This window comes from Wyeomyia smithii, chromosome 2 (genome assembly GCF_029784165.1).
Source record: "Wyeomyia smithii strain HCP4-BCI-WySm-NY-G18 chromosome 2, ASM2978416v1, whole genome shotgun sequence".
Taxonomy (NCBI): domain Eukaryota; kingdom Metazoa; phylum Arthropoda; class Insecta; order Diptera; family Culicidae; genus Wyeomyia; species Wyeomyia smithii.
Window position 1 is genome coordinate 88,175,798 of NC_073695.1, and position 27,652 is coordinate 88,203,449.

The 27,652-nt window shown below is 39.9% G+C and overlaps 1 protein-coding gene across 11 annotated transcripts in view; it reads right to left on the reverse strand.

Annotated features, from left to right (window-relative positions):
• Positions 1-27,652, reverse strand: part of LOC129725472 (potassium voltage-gated channel protein Shal) — a 520,683-nt gene that overhangs the window by 287,927 nt on the left and 205,104 nt on the right. For all 11 annotated transcript variants that reach the window (XR_008728092.1, XM_055681351.1, XM_055681350.1 and 8 more), the window contains one exon: positions 21,752-21,775. The gene's annotated coding sequence lies outside the window, so the exon portion shown is untranslated. The remainder of the gene's footprint in view (positions 1-21,751; positions 21,776-27,652) is intronic.

Below are 27,652 nucleotides of genomic sequence, written 5' to 3' on the forward strand. Positions count from 1 at the left end.
TGCAGCCTTTGTTTGTACGATTGATTGCGTTTATTTTTAAAACCTTTCGTTACGTATACGAATATAAATCTATAACAGTTTTGACAGTTCTGACGAAAGTACCTTCATATTTATTACGCATTAGTTTCGTTGCAGAAAACAACAAAAGGTTTTGTATATAAAACATACGTTTTCGTGGAATAAACTAAAATATATTTTCAGTGCGGTGGTATTTGGAATATGCTCCAGTGTGTCAATATGATCCTGGCTTCGGTTAAACTAGTTAATAATATGATTTTAAGTGCCACATGATGGGCTTGCCGAGTATCAAATTCTCTCATTGTTCATACATAATGTTCACCGGAACTTGTTCCGGCAATCTCCCCAGAACCAGCTAACCGACACCAACCAAATTCAACAGTAACATACAGAAATGTAAGATCTCTCATTTGGCGGTTTCCGAATTCAAATTGGTTCAGTTAATTCGAGTAAATTCATGAATAAACTTAGGTGCCGGTGTTACCCCCTAGGGGTGGCGCTTTCAGCCGCACTGATTGCTAAACGTCGTTGTTATCTAAGTTTCAAAACTTTACTATTCCTTGTAAAATAACAGTTTGAAAGTACTGAAAACTTCATATCTTGTAGAAAACAATCTGGGCAATGATTCTGTGAAAGAAATATAACAATATTCGCCATCAAGTGCTACTAAAGAATCATTTTCCTTAGTGGGCCGGGCTTACTCCCAGTACCCCTATTATCTGAAAATGAAGGTTTTCCACGACATTTAAAAATTTTGGATTTTCAGAATGTAGTCAAGAACCTATTTTTTTAAAGGCCTAGGCTGTATGATAAAATCCGAAATAAAGACTTTATAAAACTTGCTGCTATAACGAGAAGGGGAATAACATGGATACACTGTTTGCACTTAGTCTTAAATTAGACAGCAATATTTATATCTTACATGAGCATAATGTATCATATCATAGAGATAAGTGACTTTTCACCTGCGTATACTGGTAAACGTGTATAGCCATGTAAAGTGGCTTTAGTTACATCCAAACTGTAAATCATCGCATCTCGATGTTCACAATTTTGCAACATTTTTCCATTATTTTGCCGATTACGTTCACCAGCTAGATTCCTGGTCACGAGTTCAAAACGGAGCATTGCAAACAAAACAGCAATTTATTTATGCTTTCCTCAACGGGTGACATACATTCATACGTAAATGGGTATATACATCTTTGGTAAAGCTTTTCAAAAATATTTGCATCGCCAATTGTGTTACATGTGTACACTGGGGGATCGGATTTTCCTACAATGCTTGGCTCCTGAAAGCTATATAAATTTCGATGGGTTTATCGGCTTAATCAGTCCGTGTATACTAGCAAAACGATTTGTTTTTTTTTTCTCTTATTCCGACAGTTTCGGTGACTTTATTTCACCTTTTTCTGGGAAGCGCATACCAATCGGCAGTGGTCTGCCGCTGCTTATTGAAACAGTCTTTGGGTGGACAGTTTCTGGAAAGGTACCCATCAAATCAACCTATGCTCCACCCACCTGCTACATTTCGAATGTCGATAGATCGTTGGATACCGCTCTTCAACGATTCTGGGAGCTAGAATCGGTACATCAAGGTCCGTTATATTCCGCTGAAGAAAGAAGATGTGAAGAAATTTATGCTAGCACCACCACTCGAACTCAATCCGGGAGGTTCGTCGTTCGCCTTCCTCGGTCTGAAGATCCGCAAGTCACTCTTGGCGATTCGCGCGCGATTGCCATTCGCCGATTTTATAGCCTCGAAAGAGATGCCACTGTCAGAACCGCCTACCTCAAGTTTATGGAGGAATATGCCAGCCTCCACCATATGCGAAAAATCGATCCAGTACCCGACAATAAGCCTCACTGTTATTTGCCACATCATCCAGTGTTCAAAGAGTCGAGCACTACCACAAAGGTACGCGTGGTGTTCGACGCCTCCTGCAAGACAAGTTCTGGATTTTCGCTGAATAATACACTACTAGTTGGACCAGTAGTTCAACAAGACCTACTCTCGATTGTGATACGATTTCGTTTCCACGCTGTAGCCCTTGTCGCTGACATCGAAAAGATGTATCGACAAATTGAAGTACACCCAGACGATCAACCACTACAGCGTATTCTCTGGCGTGCCAGCCCATCCGATCCACTCGATACCTATGAACTTTGCACAGTTACGTACGGAACTGCGTCCGCTCCGTTCCTAGCAACTCGCACCTTTCAATATTTAGCACAAGTAGAGGGGCACGCCTACCCAGCGGCAGCTGATGCCGTTAATAACGATTTTTACGTTGACGATCTGTTGACCGGTGCTGATGATCCACAAGCTGCTATAGCTATCCGTCAGCAAGAAGCAGCAATGCTTAAGACTGCAGGGTTTGTGATTAAGAAGTGGGCATCAAACGTTCCGGAAGTATTAACTGATGTACCTGTGACAGATTTAGCCATTCAACCCCTACACGATTTGCAAGATGACCAATCTATTTCAACACTAGGTTTGGTTTGGGATATAAAATGTGATATGTTTCGCTTCAACGTCCAGTTACCTCTCCCAGCTGCCGTTCTCACGAAGAGGAAGGTGATATCGTATATAGCCAAAATATTTGACCCATTAGGCCTTGTGGGTCCCATCATAGCTGCCGCCAAGATGTTCATGCAGCGGTTGTGGAGATTGAAAACAGAAGATAAAAAACCATACGATTGGGACAGACCACTCCCACCAAGGTCACAGGATACTTGGAGGCAATTTCATGCAACGCTTCACGTTCTGGATCAATTGAGGATTCCCCGCTTTGTTGCTGTGCCAATGGCATCGAATATTGAACTTCACATTTTCTGCGACGCGTCAGAGTCCGCTTATGGAGCATGTTGTTTTGTGCGTTCAGAGAACTCCGAAGGTGTTAACGTACAGCTGCTAACCTCAAGGTCTAAAGTGGCGCCCATCTCTACTAAACACATTATAGCGAGACTTGAATTGTGTGCTGCAGAACTTGCAGCGAAGGTATACCAGAAGGTTACGCAAGCCATAAAGATTTCTACTAACACCACGTTCTGGTCAGATTCAACCACAGTGCTTCAGTGGTTGAGATCGCCACCAAACCGATGGAGAACCTTTGTGGCGAATCGTGTATCATTCATCCAAACGTCTACTGAGGGCACCAAGTGGAGACATGTGCCAGGTGTAGAAAATCCTGCCGATGAACTCTCACGTGGTTTGCAACCCACAGAAATACTAACACAAACCAGATGGTGGAATGGTCCAGTCTGGTTAGCTCTCCCGCCAAGCAGTTGGCCGCATTCAGTGGTCCGAAATCAAGAAACTATTTATGTCGAAGAAGAAACCCGTACGGTAGCACTGATAGCAACCACCCTGGTTGAATCACAATTTGCTGATCACCTGTTTGCCAGATATTCGTCCTATACAAAACTTCGACACGTCATGGGCTACTGTCTCAAGTTTATTCGTCTAGCTCAAAAGAAAACTCCAAAGGTATCCCCCAATGCATCTCGGATGCTATCCACAATAGATCTTGAAGCAGCAGATCACGCGCTTGCACGTTTAGCTCAAGCCCAGCTCTACCCAGATGAGCTTGCTCTGTTGAACTGTTCAACGAGATGTGAGAAAGACCTCAAGTCATCGCCACTCAAATGGTTAAAACCGTTCATGTGTGAAAACGGTCTGATTCGAGTTGGAGGTCGCCTGTCTAACTCTGATCTTCCCGAAGGCACGAAGCATCCAATTGTCGTCTCCGCAAATCATCCGTTGGCAGAAATAATCGTAACTTACTACCATAAATTTCTCTTGCATGCTGGTCCCCAGCTAATGCTCTCAACTATTCGTCAAAAATACTGGATAATTGGAGCACGAAACCTAGTCCGCCGTGTTTATCATCGATGTATCAAATGTTTTAGGCAAAAACCAATTTTGATCCAGCAAGCCACAGCAGACTTACCGAAATCCCGAGTGTCACCATCCCGACCGTTCTCACCGAAACTGTCGGAATAAGAGAAAAAAAAACAAATCGTTTTGCTAGTATACACGGACTGATTAAGCCGATAAACCCATCAAACTAACCGTTTCAGTCGTCATATAAACAAATTCATATATAAATTTCTTATTCTTCGCATATCTGGGTTCAACATACAATTTAATATATATTTTAAAGAAAGTGAGGACCAAAACTTCGCAAGCGAGAAAAGAAACTAAGTGAGCATAGCAGTTTCCTTTAAAATCTAATTCAAATTTTTGAGAAAAATCTAAAGGGTAATTTATTTACTGAGACGCATTACGAAGAGTGTAAAAGTTATGCAAAGTTGTAGATGATTGTTGATTTCCTTTGAGAAATAAAAATAGCGATACGAAAATTAAAAGAAATAGAGGGATAGAGAAGAAGAGAGAGCAGGAAGAGAGAATGAGAGAAACTATCCAAAAAGTAAAATATCTCATGTTTAAAATATTTTTTGGTCAAAATTCTACAGTTCAAGCAACCAGTGACAATCGCACTCAGTATGAGTGCATGCGAACATCAAAATCAGAATATGCGTTCTGTGAAATGAGTGTTTTTTGTCTGTTGTTAACTTTGTTATACTAAACAAAGGTTATAAAATCGGTCGAAAAACGCAAAATAGATCCAACAAGTTAAACATAAAGTATATTTCATTCCGCGTCGAACACTTGACAGAAACGGACGTGCAAAGTGGTCGTTCTATTACAATCCGGTCCGTGTGTACGAATAGCCAAACAAAAGAGTGTATTATTCGCGCTAAAGGCCAACTAGATTGTGAGTTGTGTCGATACGTTCTGTACCCGGCTCACAACTTTGGCTGTATTGGTGCAAAATACCAGCTGCAGTTTTAATCTGTGCACCGTGAATAGATCTTATTAATCCAAGCCCATCAGTTGACAGTCGAGTCCGTGTCGCTGTGCTGAGTGATCTCACACCTGGCTCACTGCTGGTGGCTGTATTGGTGCTGCTGTACTGGTGCTGCTGGCTGCTTTGGGTGCAGCTTCGAACGATCGGACAACCACTGCTGGAAGGAAGAAGTAAAGAGGTACGTGTTCTTGTCGGCGCTAGTGCGCTAGTGCGCTACATTTAGCGCAATGGATATAGATCCCTCGCCTCCCGTGCCACCATCCCCGAACCCCCCTGACCCTGACCCTTCTGTTACCCCCTCCCCTGTTCATTCTCCAGTCCCCCCTCGCCCCAGGCTTTACCCGGACGGATCTCAACAGGGCAGCTATACTGTTTATTTTCGTCCAAAGGCAGGAGTGAATTCAAAGCGTTTAAACATACTGCAAATTGCTAAAGACCTGACGAAGGGGTACAAGGCCGTGACCGAAATTTCCAAGGTCCGACCTAACAAGCTCCGTGTCGTGGTCAGTGATCAGGCACAGGCCAATGCTATCGCTTGCTCTGAGCTCTTCACACGCGAGTATCGCGTCTACATACCCGCACGAGACGTGGAGATCGACGGTGCCATAACCGATTCGAGTCTGTCTGTCGAGTGTATCCTAAAAAGCGCAACCGATTGCTTCAAAAATACCGAAACACAGGCGAAGATTTTGGATTGTAAGCAATTGCGGTCCATGTCTCTCGTCGGCGGTAAAAAAGTTTACACTCCGTCAGACTCGTTTCGCGTTACGTTTGCCGGATCTGCACTCCCTAGCCACGTCTCGATCGACCGGGTTCGTCTGTCTGTGCGATTGTATGTACCCCGTGTTATGAATTGCACCAATTGCAAGCAGTTAGGCCACACAGCCGCCTACTGCTACAATAAGGCACGATGTAGCAAGTGTGGGGAGACTCATGCGGAAGATTCTTGCAGTGTTAATGCTGAAAAATGTATTCACTGTGGGGAAAACCAGCATGAGCTCTCCACATGCCCGGTGTACATGCAGCGCAGAGATAAAATCAAGCGGTCACTTAAGGAGCGTTCAAAGCGTTCTTACGCTGAGATGCTGAAGAAGACCGTGACCACTTCTACCATAACATCGAACCCCTTTGATCTGTTGCCCTCTGATGAAACCGATTCTGACGATTCATCAGCGGGAACATCTTATGCCAATCCTGGGGAGTCTAGGAAGAGGAAAAATGTTTCTTCTCCTAAACTTCCCCGTAAAGGTCCTAAGATTTCCCAAAGTGTAATGAAAAGTACGAACAAACCAAACAGTGCTGCGGAAAAACCGAAGCAAACTCCTCCTGGGCTTGCAAATTTAAAGTCCCAGAAGGAGTTCCCAGCACTGCCAGGAACATCTAAAACCCCAGTTGTTCCTTTTGCACATCCAGTTGATGAAACAAACTCTGGATTAGTGAAATTTTCTGACATTGTGGACTGGATTTTTGAAAATTTCAATGTACCCGATCCAATTAAATTTTTTCTTACAGCATTCCTCCCAACAGTTAGATCATTTTTGAAGCAGTTGACTGCCCAATAGCCCCTCCTTGCAGCGATTGTATCCTTCGATGCCTAATTCAACTGCGTATATGAAGGATTCTATCTCTGTCTTACAGTGGAATTGTAGAAGTATTTTACCAAAAATTGATTCGTTTAAAGTTTTGATAAATAAAAACAAATGCGATGCATTTTCCCTTTGTGAAACTTGGCTTACTTCAAATATTGATCTCAACTTCCATGATTTTAATATTATTCGCCTTGATCGAGACACCCCATATGGAGGAGTACTTTTAGGGATTAAAAAGTGCTATTCTTTCTATCGTATTTACCTCCCCTCGATTCCAGGCATCGAAGTTGTCGCATGTCAAATGACAATACAAGGTGAAGAGCTTTGTATTGCCTCAATATATATTCTTCCCAGAGCACAGGTTGGGCAACGGCTGCTCTTTGATTTAATAGAACTTCTTCCCTCGCCACGTTTGATTTTGGGAGACTTCAACTCTCATGGCGTGGCTTGGGGTTCCCCATACAATGATAACCGCTCCTCTTTAATCTATAACCTTTGCGATGACTTCGACATGACTACTTTAAACAACGGTGAAATGACACGTATCCCGAAACCTCCAGCGCGCCCAAGCGCTTTGGATCTATCCTTATGTTCGACGTCGCTACGGTTGGATTGCACATGGAAGGTAATCCTTGATCCTCACGGTAGCGACCATTTGCCTATTCTTATTTCAATTAATAACGGGTCAACTCGCATGCGACCAATTGACATTCCGTATGACCTCACACGGAATGTCGATTGGAAGTTATACGAGGAAATGATTTCAAAAGCGGTCGAGTCAATTCAACATCATCCACCACTTGAAGAATACAACCTCCTCGCGGGCTTGATTCTCGACGCCGCGTTGCAAGGCCAAACGAAGAAATATCCCGGCGTAACGATCAAAGAACGGCCTCCCACTCCGTGGTGGGACCAAGAGTGCTCCGATGTCTACACGCAAAGATCCGACGCGTATCTGACCTTCCGGGATACAGACGATGCCGACGACTTTAAACGTTATTCGGAGCTTGATACCAAGTTTAAAAGCTTGACTAAGGCAAAGAAACGCGGATATTGGCGTCGGTTCGTAAACGAGACGTCGAGGGGGACATCAATGAGCACTCTTTGGAACACAGCCCGAAGAATGCGGAATCGCGTAACGGTCAACGAAAGCGAGGAGTCTTCAAGTAGGTGGATATTTGATTTTGCCAGGAAAGTATGTCCGGACTCTGTTCCTGAGCAAAACATTGTTCGCGATGCGTCTCCGGGCCACGACGCGATTGAATCACCTTGTACGATGGCAGAATTTTCAGTTGCCCTCCTGTCCTGTAATAATAACGCGCCTGGGTTAGATAGAATCAAATTCAACTTGTTGAAGAATCTACCCGGCAATGCCAAGAGGCGCTTGTTGAACTTGTTCAATAAGTTCCTGGAGCAAAACATTGTACCGCAGGATTGGAGGCAAGTGAAGGTGATCGCCATCCAAAAACCAGGGAAACCAGCTTCTAATCACGACTCTTATAGGCCGATTGCAATGCTATCCTGTATCCGGAAATTGATGGAAAAAATGATACTCCGTCGTTTAGACCACTGGGTCGAATCAAATGGTCTACTATCAGAAACTCAATTTGGCTTCCGCCGTGCCAAAGGGACGAATGATTGTCTTGCGTTGCTTTCAACAGATATTCAGCTGGCGTATGCTCGCAAAGAACAAATGGCGTCTGCGTTCTTGGACATTAAGGGGGCTTTTGATTCCGTTTCTATTGACATTCTTTCGGGTAAACTTCACCGACAAGGATTTTCTCCAATTTTGAACAATTTTTTGCACAATTTGTTGTCCGAAAAGCACATGCATTTTACGCATGGCGATTTGCCAACTTTTCGCATTAGCTACATGGGTCTTCCCCAGGGCTCATGTTTAAGCCCCCTTCTTTACAACTTTTATGTAAATGACATCGACGAATGTCTGGCAAATTCATGCACGATAAGACAACTTGCAGACGACAGTGTAATCTCTGTTACAGGAGCCAAAGCTGCCGATTTGCAAGGACCATTGCAAGATACCTTGGACAATTTGTCTGCTTGGGCTTTACAGCTAGGTATCGAATTCTCTCCGGAGAAGACTGAGATAGTAGTTTTTTCTAGGAAGCATGAACCTGCTCAGCTTCAAACACAATTAATGGGTAAAACGATTTCTCAGGTTTTGGTACACAAATATCTTGGTGTCTGGTTCGACTCTAAAGGCACCTGGGGTTGTCACGTGAGGTATCTGATGAAAAATGTCAACAAAGAGTGAATTTTCTTCATACAATAACCGGACAATGGTGGGGAGCCCACCCAGGAGACATTATAAGGCTTTACCAAACAACGATATTGTCTGTTATTGAATACGGGTGTTTCTGCTTCCGCTCCGCAGCAAACACACATTTGATCAAACTGGAGCGAATACAATATCGTTGTTTGCGTATCGCCTTGGGTTGCATGCAGTCGACCCATACGATGAGTTTGGAGGTCTTAGCTGGAGTACTACCATTGAGAACCCGCTTCTGGAGCCTGTCTTCTCGTATTCTTATCAAATGTGAGGTCTTGAACCGTCCCGTGATTGAAAATTTTGAAAGGTTAATCGAACCTAATTCTCAAACCCGTTTTATGACATTGTATTTCAATCACATGTCCCAAAATATTAACCCTCCTTCAAATATTCCAAATCGTGTCGACTTATCAAATACTTCTGATTCTACTGTGTTTTTCGATACATCCATGATAGAAGAAACTCGTGGAATCCCGGATCATTTACGCGTGCAGCAGATCCCCAAAATTTTTTCCAATAAATATCGAAACATCAACTGCGACAATATGTACTACACTGACGGATCATTTCTTGATGGGTCCACTGGCTTTGGTATTTTCAATAACAATTTAACCGTCTAACATAAGCTCGATAATCCTGCTTCTGTTTACGTCGCAGAATTAGCTGCAATTCAGTACACCCTAGGGATTATCGAAAAAATGCCCACGGACCATTATTTCATCTTTACGGACAGTCTCAGTTCCATTGAGGCTCTCCGATCGATGAAAGATGTTAAGCACTCTCCGTATTTCCTGGGGAAAATACGGGAACATCTGAGTGCTTTATCCGAAAAATCTACTCAGATTACCTTAGCGTGGGTCCCTTCTCACTGCTCGATACCGGGTAATGAGAAAGCGGACTTTTTGGCTAAGGTGGGCGCAACAAACGGTGATATTTATGAGAGACCAATTGCCTTAAATGAATTTTTCGCATTTGTACGTCAGAATACGATCATCAGTTGGCAAAATTCTTGGACCAAGGGGGAGCTGGGAAGGTGGTTACATTCCATAATCCCCAAGGTATCGACGAACCCGTGGTTCAAGGGGTTGGATGTAGGTCGGGATTTCATTTGCGTGATGTCCCGGCTTATGTCCAATCACTATAGATTTGACGCGCATCTCCGTCGTGTTGGGCTCGGGGAAAGTGGTATCTGTGCCTGTGGTGAAGGTTATCACGACATAGAGCTCGTTGTTTGGTCATGCCCTGTACACCGTGACGCCAGGTCTAGATTAGTAGCTTCCCTGCAGGCCGAAGGTAGGCAGCCGGCTGTTCCTGTTCGTGATGTCTTGGCGAGCCGTGACCTATCCTACATGTCCCTTATATACGTTTTCCTGAAACCCATCCACGCCCCAGTTTAGTCCTATCCCCTTCCGCCTACATCCAACCAAACGACAAGAACACGTTAAGACCCCGGATCCGGAAACAGCAACTAGACCCGCACGATACTCTCAGGCCCCGAGGGAGACAACCCAATATGCCAGTCCGTAATATCTTGGCCCAGCAGCGGAACAAATTTAATATGCTGCTTACCTATGGCGATGGAAAACCATCAAACAACAAATCAGTGCTTTTCATGCAAAACATTCTAGCTTAAGTTAGATTTAGTTTCAGCTCGTAGTCGGCAGCGAGGATAAAAAAATTTGCTTTTAGTTATTAAGATAAATAAACTATAGATGAGGAAAAAAAAATAAAGTTTATTTCATTTTGGATAATTTCTCTCTCTATCGTTCTTTTTTTTCTATCTTCCTTTCTCTCTTTTTCTCTCGCTCTCTCTTTTTTCAACCGCTATTCATTTCTCAAAAGAAACTAAGAGTAAAAGACATCTGTGCTGTGTTTCATACTCTGTGTAGTGCGTCCTAACTGGTGTAAATTAATGAACCTTTTGTTTTTAATAGCTCTTTACTAACAGTTTTCAATATATTTCAGAGGGAACCGGAATGCTTATTTAAGACCACCTTCTACTTACCTGATACACTGCGCTTTTGTGAATTATTAATATTGCTTTCTAATTTTAAAGTCAGTGCAAACAGAGTATCCATATTATCCCACTTCTCGTTGTCGCAGCAAGTTTTATAAAGTTCTGAAATTGTTTTGGATTTCACCATACAGCCTAGGCCTTGAAAAAGAGTAACGTTCATTCAGTAACGTTCATTCAAATCATACATTTGGAATAGAATTAAACTGACAACTTCCAACAGCAGTTATATGAATTTCAATGAAATCTTTTAGCATTTGTTTCTCACAGATTTTATCAAGATTTTTGTTGATTACTTGAAATAATCACACAAATAATTCAAGTAACTTTTATATGGTAACAAAGCATTTAACGCGTTCCTGTATAATTCTGAACTATAATTTCTTGAGTGCAAGCTTGTAGAACTTTGCTGCAATTCGTAGGAAATATTCGATGCCAATTCATAATCTACAATCACTATGTTCTTTTCTAGACTTTGTGATTATTGAAAACGAAGCCATTGTGGTATTTAAGCTTGCATTATGAGGAATTATTTCAATAGCATTGCAATGAACTGACACACATGATTGCTGATCTAGAATGATATCTGCATCATTGTTATTTTTATTGTTTCTGGGCGTTCGATTAAGTCAAAAATTCATAAATTGTTTCTAGCCTAGACAGCTTAAAAAATGGTTTGGAATCGAAAAAATATAACCCAGACTCCAGTGATGACATTCACAACATTTGTGAAAACCACGTCGAGGTTTGATTCAATGATCGTATTTGGTTCATCCTTTGGAAAACTATCTTTTAAATCAAGTTTTAAACGATTTATGGTTTACTGGCATAAAAAGTTTATGTGTAGTAATAGTATATCAAAGGTTTCTGCACTGCTAGGTGGATTAATTTAGGGTTTTTTTTTGGGTTCGATTCTGATATACTATACATATAAACAACATATTTACACATACATACATAGAGGCACACATACACATACTAACAGAAATTGTTCAGTTCGTCGAGCTAGGTCGATTGGTCTATAACACATGGCTTTCCGTGCCATTCATTTTGCCTTAAAAGTCAAATGTCTCATATAAAAAATACTCTTTGATCAATATTTCAAAATCTAAGCCATTAATCAAAAATCCACTCGATAGCATTCTGACGGAGCACAGTAGCTTTTGTTTGCGTATAAGATCATCAAAAGCGGATGTTGCGTTCTGTAATAAAGGTGCGTTAGTAGTTTGCGTCACATACATACAGACAACACACATACACACACGTACACCCATACACACACATACACACGAACAGACATTGCTCTGTTCGTCGAGCTGAGTCGAATGGTATAGACGATTACGCCCTCCGGATCTTGGATCTATTTTGCGTTTTTCGACCGATATTATAATCTTTGTTTAACAAAGGTAAAACAGACCAAAATTCCCACTAAATTAATGCCGCTGAGCTGGCAACCTGAAATATAGCATTTCTTATGTAAAACTGTATTTCAGGTTGTTAGTCCAGCGGCGATTATTTAGTAGAAATGTGGGTTCCGGTTTTTCCACTAAAAAATCACCACTAGACTGGCAACCTGAAATGTAGCATTTCTTATGTAAAATTGGTCAATAAATCGATTGGTGATAGTTTCATTTCATGCAGGGCACGGAAAATGGTCTATTTTGTCCCTTTTCACCCTATTTTTGCGTATTTTTGGGAATATAGGGCTTTTCCCGTGCCCTGCACAGGATGAAACTATCACCAATCGATTTATTGACCAATTTTACATAGGAAATGCTATATTTCAGGTTGTCAGCTCAGCGGCATTAATTTAGTGGGAATTTGGGTCCGTTTTTTCCCAGTGTGCATTGCTTGCAATGAAATCGACTGCGAATAAACCTCTTACAAAAAAACTTCAGGATCATGACTGTGACCAAAAAATGTACTCTAACCTAAAGAACAACAAGTTAAACAAATTTGTCTATTGGAATTAAATTTCTCGTTAAAACAGCGTAAAATGATTCCGTCAAATTTACAAAAATAAACAATCTGATATGGCGGGTGAAGAGTGGAATTGGGTTCAATTGGTGTATTTTTTATCGTATAAATATTTGCTTGTAGCAAATATATGAATATCTAGCCTATAATTAAAAGATTATTAAACATAGAATCGAGAAAGATTTGACATATTTTATTTCCACTATAGCTGCATCGGATATCATCACAGCATTTCGTTTCAACTTGACTTGCTACACCATTCCGAAGAATCACATTTCTCCGGATGTTGTTTGGATTGCATGCGATAAGTTGGATGAATAATTTATCGCTCTGATTGGTACAAACTTCTTTATTTATGCATCAAGTTTTCGTCAGGAACCGTCAGGTACGACAGTATCGTGACACCATGGCTTAGAGTAGAGTAGAGCAAATCCGGCAAACCGAGAATCTGAGTTCGTAATTGATTACTTGTTTGCTTTGTAGACCGCACGAATGCTGGCTGCGGCGTCGGTGGGTAGTTCCAGCTTTTTTATTACCGTTCTAATATTTTTATTCATTGTGAGTACTTGCTTTTATTGCAAGATAAAACTCTAAACTGACAACTTTTCTAGAGCCACGCAACCCAACTCGATGACAGTGATAATTTTCTAAAGGAATCATTAGGAAAAATGTGTATCTTTCTGCTCAGCTCCAGAAGAGTGCTTCATAACGAACAAAATAACACGTTTCAAGTGGAATAAAATCTCGAGCATCCGATTATTCTTCCAAGTCAAAGATTGTATTGCTTACAACAGAATGACACCACCCGGAGAGCTCATTAAGCCGAAGAGATGGCAAATAAACCTCGCGGACGAAGAGTTTTGTCCAATCCCGGTGCCCTTTCGATGCCACACAGGGAATTAAATCGTTTTTTTTTCTCTCCATAATGTAGATACACACACACCGTTTGCGAGTGCACCGAGGGAAAACAGACGAGGTCAAGTACGCTTTTCATTTGGCTTGCTTTCTCGCTGTTCCGCAGCTGGTCGTGCATCAAAAGGGAAGGTTATTAACGCTACCCCTATTAGGTGGCGTGTATGGGTGCTTTAAGCTTAGTCGCCTGTCCTCGGGACGGCGATAGAGAGAAACATAAACGAGTTCCTGCCACCCGTATAGCGGCGGCAGAGCAATCGTGAACAATGTTTGCTTCAGGGTGATGCATACCATTCCAGATTTAAGACGAATCTCAAGCACTGCGCTATTGTTTGCAGAAAAAAATATAGATATATTCTATTTCTTGTTTTCGACACAGACCACGTTCGCTAAGTGCTACTTATTTCGGTTTAGAGCCATGTTGTCATTGCTCCCAAAAGCAGCAGCAGTGGTATACGGTAAAAAAAAAACTTTTACGGTGGAAGGAAACGAAAACAGTAGTGCTTAGTAAATATTCAAAAGCTTTTGTAGAGCTGCTAAACTGTTTGTGCAGCCAAGAGGTAATGCCAACAATCCGAGCAACTTGACAATTCTCGTTGGCAATGGACGCGAGCCCAGAATATTCAAGTGTACCTACAGCTAATTACTAACTTTTACCTTTTGCCGCCACACGAGTTAAGGTTTTTGAGAATTTGGAAAGTTCGTTAATTGAATGATTTTATCTTTAACTTATCTCAATCAAATCTGCCCCTTACTAACCTAACAAAAACAGCCCTTCCAGGGTTGCCCTCTAATACTTAAAGGTCACATTTCTATTCACTTAATCTACCAGGCACCGACATTTAGGCAAGCAGAAAGCATTTCAACCAGTTTAGGTATGATAGTCAGTATAACTAAAATAATGGAATCTTCTCGTGCTCACAGAGAGCTTGCAAAAAAAAACCGAATCTAGACGATAGTCGTTACTGCCTCGAAAACACCTACTCATCCAGAATGGAAGTCGGAAATCTAATAGACCATACAATTTCACGAGTTCCTGCACATAAAGGGTGAAATATAGTTATCTGCAAAATATCTTTTGTTTCGGATGTCCAGCTGACCGGCGAAGGCTAGGATTTTTGGTTACTTTCTTTCTGCCAAGCCGGCTGCCTGATTGGATGGAGCACTCCATGATCCAGTCCTGCTGGTACGAGTCCTGCCTACGAGTATGTGCAAGTTATAGCACAGCAAGGATAATGTTCATTCGAATTTACGTTGTGCGGTGGGCTATACCCAGTCATTTTAATCTAGACATACAAGCTTACCCCCGGTATGTGGATATGTTCTGGAAAGCACCACGTGAATAAAGGCACTCGCAATGAGTAAATATATTATGAAGGAAATAAAAATGTTTCATCTTCCCACCGCCGATGAGTTTGCGTTCATGCGGCGTACAGAGCAAACAAGTAATCAATTAAGAAATCATATTCTCGGCTCGCTTGATGTAGGTACTCTAAGCTATGGTGTCACGAAACTCTCGTACCAGACGATTCCCTGATGTATAAATAAATAGTCTTTGCCAAAGCAACGAATTATTCGTAAAACCTAACGTGCAATCCTTCAACATCTAGTCGAATACAATTTGTTCGCATTTTGTAGTAAGAACTCTCCTACCTATTTTAAAATGTAGAATTATTATGGACGTATTTCTTAGAAAACGCAATTTTATAAGCTTTATTTTCAAACTAGTTGGCCCGTAGTGGCTAGCCACTTTCAAATGCATTTTGGGCTATTAAAAATTGGTATTTGATAAGATATGATAAATTATTTTTTGAAATATCGAGTTGAAGATCAAGATGTAACTATGACAATATCGACAATTCGATGCAGATGGCCAACGCAGGTTTAAAACTTAATTAATTATCTGAACTGCGATAATTCCTCCGTTCAGTAGATCATGACAACGCTTGGATTGATTGCTTACTTGAAAACGAATTTACATCTTGCTTCTTATACGGATCCACTGCACAGCTTTTTCTTCATTATCTAAAGAATTTTTCTCCATTATTTGATTATTTTCGTAAAATTGTTATCGAACGATTCATTTTTTTAACTTCAAAACTTAAATAATAGTTTGATGTTATATTTCAACTAAACTTACAAAATGAATAAAAATGAATGTGATTGAAAAAAAATTTTTACAAAAACAATTGCTCATGAAAAACTATTGGATTGCTAAAGAAAATATTAACACGTGCATATTTGCAAACTGCAATTTGTTAATAGTCATAGCAAAGCTTGAAATAACTGAGCTCTGTCCTCTTTTAATCATTGATAAGTAGTTCAAATCGCTCTTCAAAACTTCGATATAATTTCACACAACCCAATCCCGGTGAAAAGAAATCAGTTTTTACCTCGAAAAATGAACTTCAAACTCTTATTACTCATCAACCATTTACACAATTGACATAAACTGTATTGCAAATTAAAGATAGATCATTTCTCTAACCATGAACATGAATCAAAGTTTGAATATCACACGCCGGGAATGGGCCAATCTTATACTGTAGATTTTATAATAACTGCTGAAAATGTCACGTATCGACAAAAGAATTATAGTTTTCTCCTTCTATCCTTAATGAATTACAACGGGTATGTACTGCATTACTCCATAACTCGACAACCTAAATTTGATGTCAATGTTATTATGTTACAGAAGTTTTTGGACATGTAACTATAAAGTAACGTTCATAATCAACTGAAAGTGGCTTGGCTGATTTTAAATTTCATTTACAAATTTCATTTACATGATCTTCAATACTATGTTTTTCTTACATCTCGAAATTGCCTTCCGCCCATTATTACATTTTTGGCGGTTTTTGCGGATGCAGTTGCATTAGAAGCTTTAGCCATGTGCTAATTCAACACGTGTCCCGAATATAAATTAAGACGCAGTTAGCTTTGATTTCCTCACGACTGATTTCATACCAGTCGAGAGGAGGTGAGTGGAGGACTAAAAGCAAAGGTAACTTGTAGTCAGAACAGGAGTGCTTGCGTTGCTACCCGCAAAAAAATAATAAACTTTATTGTACCTCAGGTTCAGAGTTTGCTTGGGAAAAAGGCAATTTGAGTAACTTTCGTTTGTCGTGCGCGTGACTGAAAGACAAGCAAACTATATATATTCCGATATCTCGAAAACTCTTCATGATATAAAATATATATCTCGAATCGATATTTTCCTTTGAAAAGTTTTATCAAGTATAATTTCAGTTCATGTGAATCAAGTTAAATGAAAATTTTATATTTTTATAAGACACATATTTTTCGACAAACTGAAAATTGCCATACGCCTGTATTGAAAGAAAATTTCACATTTTCTGGTGGAGCAAAGAAAATATCAGTCTACGTAGCTTTAATCCGGCCGGATCCCAGCTTAATGATAAAGGTCGTAGATTAGTTTTTTGTTCAAAAAAGCTCGCGTACACGCACACTAAACTAACCTTCTAACGAAACCACACTAAGCCGATGAAAACGACCACCTTTGCAAACGTAGAATCGAGAATGACGGAATTAGCGAAAGTTGTATAGTTGTATGTGCTTCATATAAATCATATCTCGGAAGATATTTAAGAGCTGTTACTAGTGAATTTCGGTGCCCCATAGCAGAAATAACTTTTTTAGAGTTTTTCCGTAAGCCAACGTAGAAGTGACAAACCCGGCGAACAATTACTGTGCGGCCTGAGGACGCACTTGTACCCAAACAATTGGTACCAAAATTCACAGGAATGGTTAAAAAGTTATAATCGTTTTAGGACAATTATTTTGGGCTTTATGATCACATTTCATTCGCTTTTGTCGATATCATTTTCCAGGATCTATACAAGTACTGGCTGTGTTAGTGTAGACTAGACTAAACTAGACATTTCATTCGCTTTTGTCGATGTTGATTTATCAAACTCTTCAGTTATATTATTATGTCAGTGCGGATATCATGCACGGTCTACGCATGATGCATTTATGCGGGAACTGAATGAAATTTGCAGTTGGTGTTCAACACAGTTCGATGATACTGTGCATAACAAACTAATCCGATTTCAAACAAAAAAGTTCGACACGTTCAGCTAACAAATCTTAATCCGAATAAGAAAATTCACGAATTCATTTAGTAGTATGTAGCGTTTATATTTATGTATGTCACCAATTAACGCCAGCACCAAAATAATTTTTCCCAGTCGCACACCGGCAATATGCAACACGCAACTGTTGCACTCACGGTATCTGCTTTCATCCAACACGAGAACAGTTTCATTTTCATTGTTCTGCAGCATAACACGAAACGTTTACTACTGTTGTTTTGTGTAAGTTCTATCGGTCCGGCTCCGCTTTCTTTTTCGTACATTCATATTGTGGAACTTGGACAAACTCTAAGTACTTGAAATGAAGGCGTAGCTATTCAGAAGATAGTTTTAATATTTAGGTATGGAAAGCGAGCTCGTGATTGGAACGCGGCTGCCTTTTAATTAATCTCTGGACGATTTTTTTACAGGTTTTAAATTAAGAAGATATTACTTACTTCATTTTTATGGTGACAGATCGTTGAGATCCTATGCCGAATCCAGAATAGGTCTCCACAAAACTCGGTCTTGGGTTGCTCCTCTCCAATATCCCCTTACATCCGCTGCTCTGGCATCCTCGTCGACAGCACACATCCAGCGCGTGCGAAGTCTGCCTCGAAGTCGTCGGCCTCTATCCGGTTCTTTGCTAAATATTATCTTTGCCGGTCGCTCATCCGCCATCTGTGCTGCGTGGCCAGCCTTCGTGATGATGGTGCCGTCCCTCCGCACATCTGCCCTTCGTATTGCACCTTTCACCTTGCTTCAGACCATGTAACGTCACAAGCGTGTCCGAAAATTCGTCCGCTGTCCTGAAGCATGATGTGAAACCGTCAATCGTCGCACGTAACAGTACAATTAGATTTGTTGGAAAACCATGTTCTAGTATTATTTGCCTCAGCTCGTTGCGTTTCACTGTATCGTACGCCGCCTTAAAGTCTATGATCTAGAGACTATGATAACAGATGATGTGTCTGCAAGTTGTGTTCTCGAAACTTGTCGAGGATCTGTCTCAAGGAGAACATCTGGTCCATTGAAGATTGCCCCACTCGAAAACCGCATTGGTATTCTCCAACAAAGGCTTCTGCAACGGCCTCAGTCGCTGAGCAGGATACGGAAGAGAATTTTATAAGCGGAATTAAGGAGGGTTTTGCCTCGAGAATAACTACAGTCGAGTCTATATCCTTTCTCGTAGAAAGGACATATGAGTCTTTCCAACCAGTCCGTAGGTAGTTGTTCCTTAGACCATACCCTTTGAATAATCTGGTGAATTGCAATACATAGCCGCTCGCTCCCGACTTTGAAAAATGTGGTCAGTATGCCATCCTTCCAAGCGACTTTGAGGTTCTTCAGCTCTTTGCATGCATTCTTCACCTAGTCCCACCCACTGGTTGAAAATTTGAATGAAATTAGTGAAAATTATACAAAATAAACTTAATGAATAGAAGAAAAATGTGGCACAACTTTTACTATTTGACCTGAATTTAGGTTATTGAATATCACTTAACAAATTACTTCGTTACCTATATCTAGATCGAAACCCAACTTGTAAGTAGTCACATTTCCGTCGAAAAATTCAACAAGCGGAACAGGAAAAATGTGGTACACAATAAGCATATGTTTTCCTGCAATAAATTTCACACTTTTACTTCATTTCCTCGAAATTTCCAATTAGAGCCAGGATTGCGGCTGACCGAGGCCACCGAGGCCACCGAGGCTGACCGAGCGGCATTCGGATGGAAAGCACTTTCGCAATATTGCTGATCCAATTGTAACAAGTGTCCAGAAATGAGTGTGTGGTTATGTGCGAATACAAAGAATCCATAGAAGAAATCACCCCCAATTGGAAGGCTTTCAAGCCTAGTCACAGAGAATAGCAAAGAATCAGAAAGTAAATTTACACAGCTTGGCTTAGTAGCTACCAGCCTTGTACACAATAGTAATTACACAAATCGTTCGTTCAAGCCACTTGAGCACCGCTAGGAGAATCATACAAAAGTACACTGGACAGTGCGGGTTTGCACCCTTTGCAATATCCAGTCCAGCTTGGGAAACAAGTATACTAGGCAAAGAGACTCATAACAAAAAGGTAATTTAATCCTACCCAACACTTTATCCACAAACGAAACCGATTTGCATTCACTCTGCAGCCTGAGTGAAAAGAAAATTGTCAAGCGAACAGTTTGGATTATGAAAGACTGTCCTTGCAAGAAAAATCTCTCAGTGCTGGCGGAATGAAATAAGTGCGTCTAAGATTCGTAATGCGGGATTGCTTGGAGTGTAATGTTTTATAAATTATGCTTAATTACGCTCCAGAGAGTCTGGCCACGTCATCGTCGTCGGAAGGATAACCGTCCGCTAGCTGGCGAAATTGTTTGCACAAAACGTTCTACCCGGTCGCGACGGCAGCGCCTTCTGAATCCCTGAACAGCTGTAACTGCTTTGCCGTGCGAAGTCTACTGCACTTAATAAGGGAACGACCGTAATTAAAAACGATTCTGTTTCCGAATAGATTCCGATGTTTATTCCCTAGACGTGCAGTAACTGATTCATTTGCTACCCTATTTATAAAAATTGATTTAGTGCTGATGCTGCGCAAGTGTGCCGACCGTTCCCACCCCAGTGAGACTGCTACTTTGTTGAAGTAGCATCAGGATCTTCTATTCGTCAGAAGAGGGTTACTTTTAATGAGCTACCGCCCCTGGATTAGCCCACTTGGCAGTCGTGCTGCCGTACACCGTGATGCAGTTCCGGTAAGATGACACTGGTTTACACAGGTTTTGCCCTAGAGCTCTAGCTAGAACAATATGACTAACTTTTTAACTGCTCGAATCGAAAATGCGTAAAATTTTCAGAGGTTAAAATACAGTTTTCCCGTAAACAAACGTAGAAGTGACTAACCCGGCGAGTAATCATTCTGCAACCTTTCGATGCATTTCTCTCTTTGCTTGGAGCATCAAAATGCACTGGAATGGTTAATAAGGTGTAATCCTTCATATTTTCCCAGATTCAGCTTTGGGGTAATTTTTTTTTTGCTCTCGTCAACCAGTGTTATTTTTATGAACACAACATTGTTCATCTCGGTTCTCTTTACTCAACAAGAAAAGCCAACTAGCATAGTAGGTTAAAACAATCAACTGTGCAGAGCGTTCCTCTTTCGAGACCAGTAGAATGAAACAAAGTTAGAATGCAATTTATGTTTTTATTCTCGAAACAACTATCTAGTGTATGATGAAAAAAGGAGTCCTGATTGTCCGTCTGAATTAATCTGCTGCCTCATAATTGGCGGATAACCTAGTGTGCGACAAAGCTTTGCAGTCGAGAATGAACGAGTGCTCTCTGCGGTGGCAAAATTTACTGGCATCCGTGTGGCACGGGTTACCGGTGCAGTACGGGTGGTGTCATTCTGAAATGCAAGGTTTTGTGCCAACGGACTATTCATAACGGTTGTCATCGCCTTTGCCGCTTCCGCAGAGTTACGTTAAGAATCATAATAATAACTATAATCCAATCGGAACAAGCGACAGCGGACGCTGGTAATTACCCGTTTGGAAATGCACCTCATTTCAGTGGTGGGGAATGAAATGGCTACCTTGGCCAAGACTCGTGTTTATGCAGCTGGTGATAATCGTACTCATAAAGCGTTTTACATTGTAAAAATTAAACTAAATTGGGCAGGTAGTTGGGTCGGTTCACTGCCAACAACTGCAACAAAGCCCATGCCGGTGAGATGGGAACAAAAACGCAAATTCTCTGAAGTATTAAACTCATTTTAAATCGTAAAGTACTTTCGCACTGTTTGTTGTTGGCACGGCTTACGTGGTTAATTTCGAAATTGCAGTGTTTAATAATAACCCAGTAATATTCCCACCGACGGAAAGAACGGTGAAGGCTTAGTTGAGCAATTTCGTTTACCTAACTTGGAATTTTTCATTTTTTGAATTCTTGGCATAAGAAAATGAACAGAAAGTGTAATAATTACTCACCAATAAACATGTTTCCCTCCGATTCTGGAAAGAGAAAATAAACAGAATATATTAGAGATACGTTATAATGCAAACAGATTTGAATGTTGGTATTCAATATTTACATTTTCAATGTATATAAGATAAGTGAAAAACGTTTAATATGTATCGAAATGTGAAAGTCTCGAATCTCTATTAATTCTCTAAATGCTACATTCTGGTTCTGTACCTTTCTCTGTAGAGAAAACAGCACCCCGAAAATCACCAAGTCTTAAAAAAAAAAAATTATTTTCGTCATGTAAAGTTATTTGTCACTTTGCCCTTAAAGATCTCATTTAGCTAGAGTAATAATTTAAATTTTCAGCAAATCTATTAAGATTATGACGCCAATTGTTCAAGGAACGTTTTACCCCAAATGGCGTATCCCCTGGTAAAGCAGGTAGTTCTGGTAAAGTAGAGTTATTCTTCAAATTTCCAAAAGTCTAACAGGAAATATTGTGACTTTAGCGATTTTGAAAAAAAAATCCTCAAGGGCCATTTTACATGATTTGGCGCACTTGGCTTACACATGAAATGAAAACTTCTTAAGCTGCTCTATAAAACAGTATATTGGAATTATTTTTGTAGTGATGTTGAAAATTGACAATTTTTAAAAAGAAAATGTATTTTTTTATCACGTTCCCTTTTTGCCTTATATTGTGACCATTTGTTTTCAAGTACGCTAAGTGTAGAATAATGATACAAGATTTTGGAAAAATCCATCAAGTCAAGCAGAAGCTAATGCACTATTTGTGATTTGGACGTTTTAGAAAATTTCATCTTTAAGAAGCATTTTACCCTACCCTTTAATGAAAAAAAAATTAAATTTTGGGAAAACGTCCTACCTTGAATAGACAAACAAAACTGAAAATTTATGTCCAATCGGAGAACATCAGAGCAACATGTGGTTGTGCCTCTCGCGAACTGGCTCTTAAGTTGTGTGAAAATGTCTGATTTTGTGTTCCTCTTCTCTTTTCATTCTTACTTCGAACGGCGCACAGTGGAGCACTTAGATTATTTTTTATCATGAATCAACAACATGGAATAAATAATAATTGTAACTGAAAATTTTCATGGAATAACCCAGTGTTGATGGGGTTTTGTTACTTTCCTTATGATGTAATTCTGATCTAATAGTAGTTTATTAAAACCGTTGGTAGGTATGCGTAATTGTTTGCTTACAATAACCCTAACTATTCTATGTGATCAGTAAAATTCGGAGTTTATGTTGTTTTATTTGTTATTAACTCAGAGCACACAGAAGAGTCCGAAGAATCTTGAACTCCGAAGCGTCTGTTTTAGCAGCCGCTATTTCTAGACTGGACAACACGAAACGGTTTTCATTTTACATATGAATGCTTGAATTTGTCTCAAATAGGCTATTCAAAACACTCATCCATCATGTTGTAGTAATGAAGACGATTCCCCAAATAAAGTTGATATTCTAGCGCTTTCATTTGTTTTGAAGAGTTATTTTCCCAACACGAACATCAGAAAGGAAAAGCAAAGGAAAAAGCGCATTGTGCTCGATTTTAATTGTTTAAAGTCGCTCTTCGGACTTATGGCGGCCAAACTGCGGCTCAAATCTTTATTTTCCATTCGAGTTCTTTCTAACTCGGCATTGACTTTCAATAGCTCTTCTGTGAGCTTCCTCGTAGATCTTTTAATTTCGTTCTCTTGTTCTTTCTTAGCATTACTTATATCTGGCTTGATTCTCATTACCGACTGCTGCATTGTCGTGATTTTCGGTGATTTGTTTATCGTTTGATGTTATCGTTTAATATTTTGTGGATGCTGACAGGCTGTTATTAGCCCACGTGCATGGGGTAATCTTTTTCTGTCTCCTTTTTTGACTCCATCGATCGTTCCTTGTTGCAATTGACGGGCGTGACGATTTGTGGATGCTCCATATTGCCAGGGACTCTTTGCTGCCACTGAATTGTAGTGCTGATGTGGCTCCTTGTTGCTGCCAACTGTCATTGCCGACATTCAAAAGCGGAATAAGCATGAAAGCTCAATCGCTGTCGTATTTATAGCTGGCAGGGCTCCTTGTTGAGATTGGTTTGCATTGCTGATAGGGCTCCTTGTTGCCACCGACTGTTTTTGCCGACGTTCGAAACCGGAATGAGTATGAAAGCTCAATCGCTGTCGTATTTAAGGCTCATTGTAGTCACTGGTTCGTATTGCTAAAGGAGAGTGGGAGTCACCCACTGTCCTTGCCGACGCGACGTTCAAAAGCGGAGAGGGTTCGAGTGCTCAATCGATGTTGTATTCATACCAGAAAAAAACATATTTGCAACCATTTGCTCTTCCTTTCTGATGTTCGTGCTAGGGAAATAAATCTTCAATACAAAAAAATAGTGTCCAAATCTCAATTTTATTTGAGGAATCTTCTTTATTACTACACATGTGACAGAGGCATATTTTTGAACAACACTGTCGGAATCTAATAGGTTGAAATTTTCCGATGATTTTCAACATGATGTAACTCATAAGTTCGAATAAGTTAAGGTGGGCTAATACCACCAGTTTAACCAGAAAAAAGTAGTCTTTCATTTGCCATGTTCTGTTTGCTCATTGATGCTTAACTTTGTTAGATAAATGGCGTAAAAAGTTCAATTTAAAGCATTTTTGGGTTTATCGGAATGTTCCCCGGCAATATCAACAATGTTTATAAGCCTTCTGAATTTACAGATTGATTAAACTAAACTTCATTAGTCATCTCAATAGTTGGTCTCATTATGATTATTAATCAGGTGTTCACTTGATTTACTCCTATGAGCGGCAGCTGAAGTATATCGAGATAGATCGTGATTGTTTCCATCGCTTTTCCTCCGCGTGAAAAGCGGCTTTAGTGTACTTTTTTATTCTTTTGCATTCCTCCCACTTCGAGTTCAATTTCGAAAAATATACAGCAGAACACTTGTGCAAATTTTCATAAACCTGCTCAACTGTGTCTTCTGATAGAGACAATGTCAAGTATTAAAATACACATGATGTTCTTTTGCTTACATAGCAGTTAACCCACATTTTAAAGAGGACACTTCAGGCAAACTTTTTACATATGTTTTGTAGAGGAACTCAGTGGAACTTTTTCGACGTGGGACTACGTCTTTGTTTTCTATACTGGTATGCATTCTGTAAAATTGGAAATGAAACTGGCAAATGTTGCGTCGGATTTCAAACGATAATAACAGCATAACCACATGATGAAAAACAATAATCCACATGCTTTTGGATAGATAACATGTTGAAGAATTTTGTAATACGCTAGTTATCATTATTTTTTCATTGCAAGGTGGTAAAAAACGATAAAAAGTGTCATGGACAAATTTACGTGAACAATGAATCAATCACATGCGAGCATTCCTAGCACAGACGACGTGAATGGACACCATCCGTTCCTTGAGATAATCTCTGTATCAATATCCGAAAAAAAATTAACAGAGTCTCCCCGTCCCAATAGGTCAATTTATGTTTGCTTCCATGAACCTAGACTAATTTGATGTCTCGAAGGTAAAAGTTTTTCGTAAAGCTTGAAACAGCGCCTTTTCTTGAACAATTTCTAATCCTGCTGTTAGAGCGTAATAGAAACTGATGTCTTGAAAGAAAACATGCTGGTAGAAGCAACAGTGCCGTAGATTAAATGTGGAGCAGAGCGCCACTAGATTCTCGTCGTTAATCAAAGCAGCTGGCACGACTTCTATTCGCGTGCAATAAAAACTGCAATGCTGCTACTGATGGTGATTGAAAGTTTATCTCCCTAATATGATTACCATAAAAACCATTAATTACTCAACAAGAATTGAACAAGAATTTCGCAACAGTTATAAGCTATTTTTATTTATTTTTTAACTTCGATATTCACCAAATAATCGTGACCCACATAATATCGAACGAGTAAGTTCTTAATAATTTATAGAAAAGTTAAAACTGGCGAGTGCTTTTGAATTTATCGTCCTTTTATAAGAACTATTCAGAATCTTTTTTTTACATTTCGACGTTGTTAGATTTTTTTTATTTTTAACTTCACAAATAAAATAATATATTTATATTAGCTGTCTTCGTAATATAGTGAATGTAATTGTTGCAAATGTAACAAACTTTTGAAGCAAAAAAAGCATCTTTTTAAACTTTAATTTCGTTGTAATTGTTAAATTTTGTTTGCACACAAAAAACACTACAACATCACCAGGTGTAAATGAGCTTCCTTCGAGTGTAATTAAATATATTTCTGAAAAAATGACGGGAGGGTAACAGTTAAAATACGTAAATCACTGAACAAACAAATTTATTGTGTTTGTAATTACGATATTTACTCCCACGTCACCATCTCATACAACCCTAGGGCTGTATACCTTGTAGTATTTAAAACGCTAACGAAAGTTTGAGTTCGCGTTCCTTTTCTAGGTTTAATACCTTCATCAATTCACCATACCGATTACTCATAAACGCATTCGAAAGAAAGTTTCTCTATCAATGAAATATATTGCCTTAACCTTGGTTGTTATTTTCCATTTTATATTATTGGAATACACGAAGTTATCAAGTTTTAAGGGGGGGGGGGGGGGATTAGGGTTTTGAAGGCAGAAAAAAACAGGTTTTTATAGACATTTTTTTTGGGCGTACGGTGAAAGTAAATTTATTTCTGATTATTGAGCATGAGCATGAGCATGATTGACCGCCCGCGGTTGCTACTCCGTTACTGCCAGATCAGCTGTAATTACACAGAGAACCAACAGATGATGCTCGGGACCAACATACATCCTCAATGTGTAAAAACTGGAGATCTTAATCTTTATGTAAGGCAATACCAGCGCCGGCCGCATCCGAATGCAGGTCAAAGAAGGAGTTTGTATGGGAATATGTTGACGTGATACTCGCTTTATTGGAAGCCGAGAACACCTCTGCACTTCCACGAGAAATCACTGGGATGTTGGAGAAAGGGCAGGGTATACAACAGGGTTCGTTTTGGTGAACGATTCACTGATTTCGAGTGTCGGGTTCTTTAGACCAAATGTCGCGCCGAGTCGAGTTCATTACATCTGCCACGAAATTCATAATGTGTTCCGAACTTTTTCAGTTTGATGAAATAACACCGCAATAATGAGCATACGCAAAGATACTGGACTTAATCGAACATCTCCTTGTAAGGTGATCCTCTTTATACCGAAAACTATTGCTCGTTGTTGTATATCTATAGAATCTAAAGTGTAGATAATACGACCTCATGGTATGTATCGACGCGGAGTCTTTTGGGGTTTGGTCAACCGGACATTTAGTTTTCTACCTTACAGATCGAGTACCGACGTCTCTTGTATAGACTTCGTGGGTTCTAAAAGAAAAAACGCTACGATACCGCGAAAAAAACACACATGAAAAACCTGATGTCACGAATATTTGGTGAAAAACAAGGTGGCCAGAGTTAATTAAATGAAGAAAGTATAAATGAGTGGGACAAAGTTTGCCGGATAGCTAGCCTCTAGCTAGCTATATACGATTTCAACACGACGTACCGATATGGAAGCTATCAATCTCGTGAATTCTATGCGCGCCGTACACACGGGTTACAACGAAACGTTATTTTCGCGTAGATTGATGAATGGATAATCCGACAGTTTTTCGTGTAGACAATAGGTTAGTCTGTCAATAGTTTGTTTTACTGTTAATCATAATCAATATTATCATTCACACTACGCCAACCGGCGTAAGGACAAATAAGAAGTAAAGACGCGATTATCGTTTTCGTAGACGCACGAGAGAATATTCCTATTTAATTTGAATCTTGGCAACACTCATGCATCCAAAGCTCGAAAAATATAAAAAAGCATGTGAGCATAAGTAACAATACTACATTCCTAATAAATTTGCAAAATGCCAATG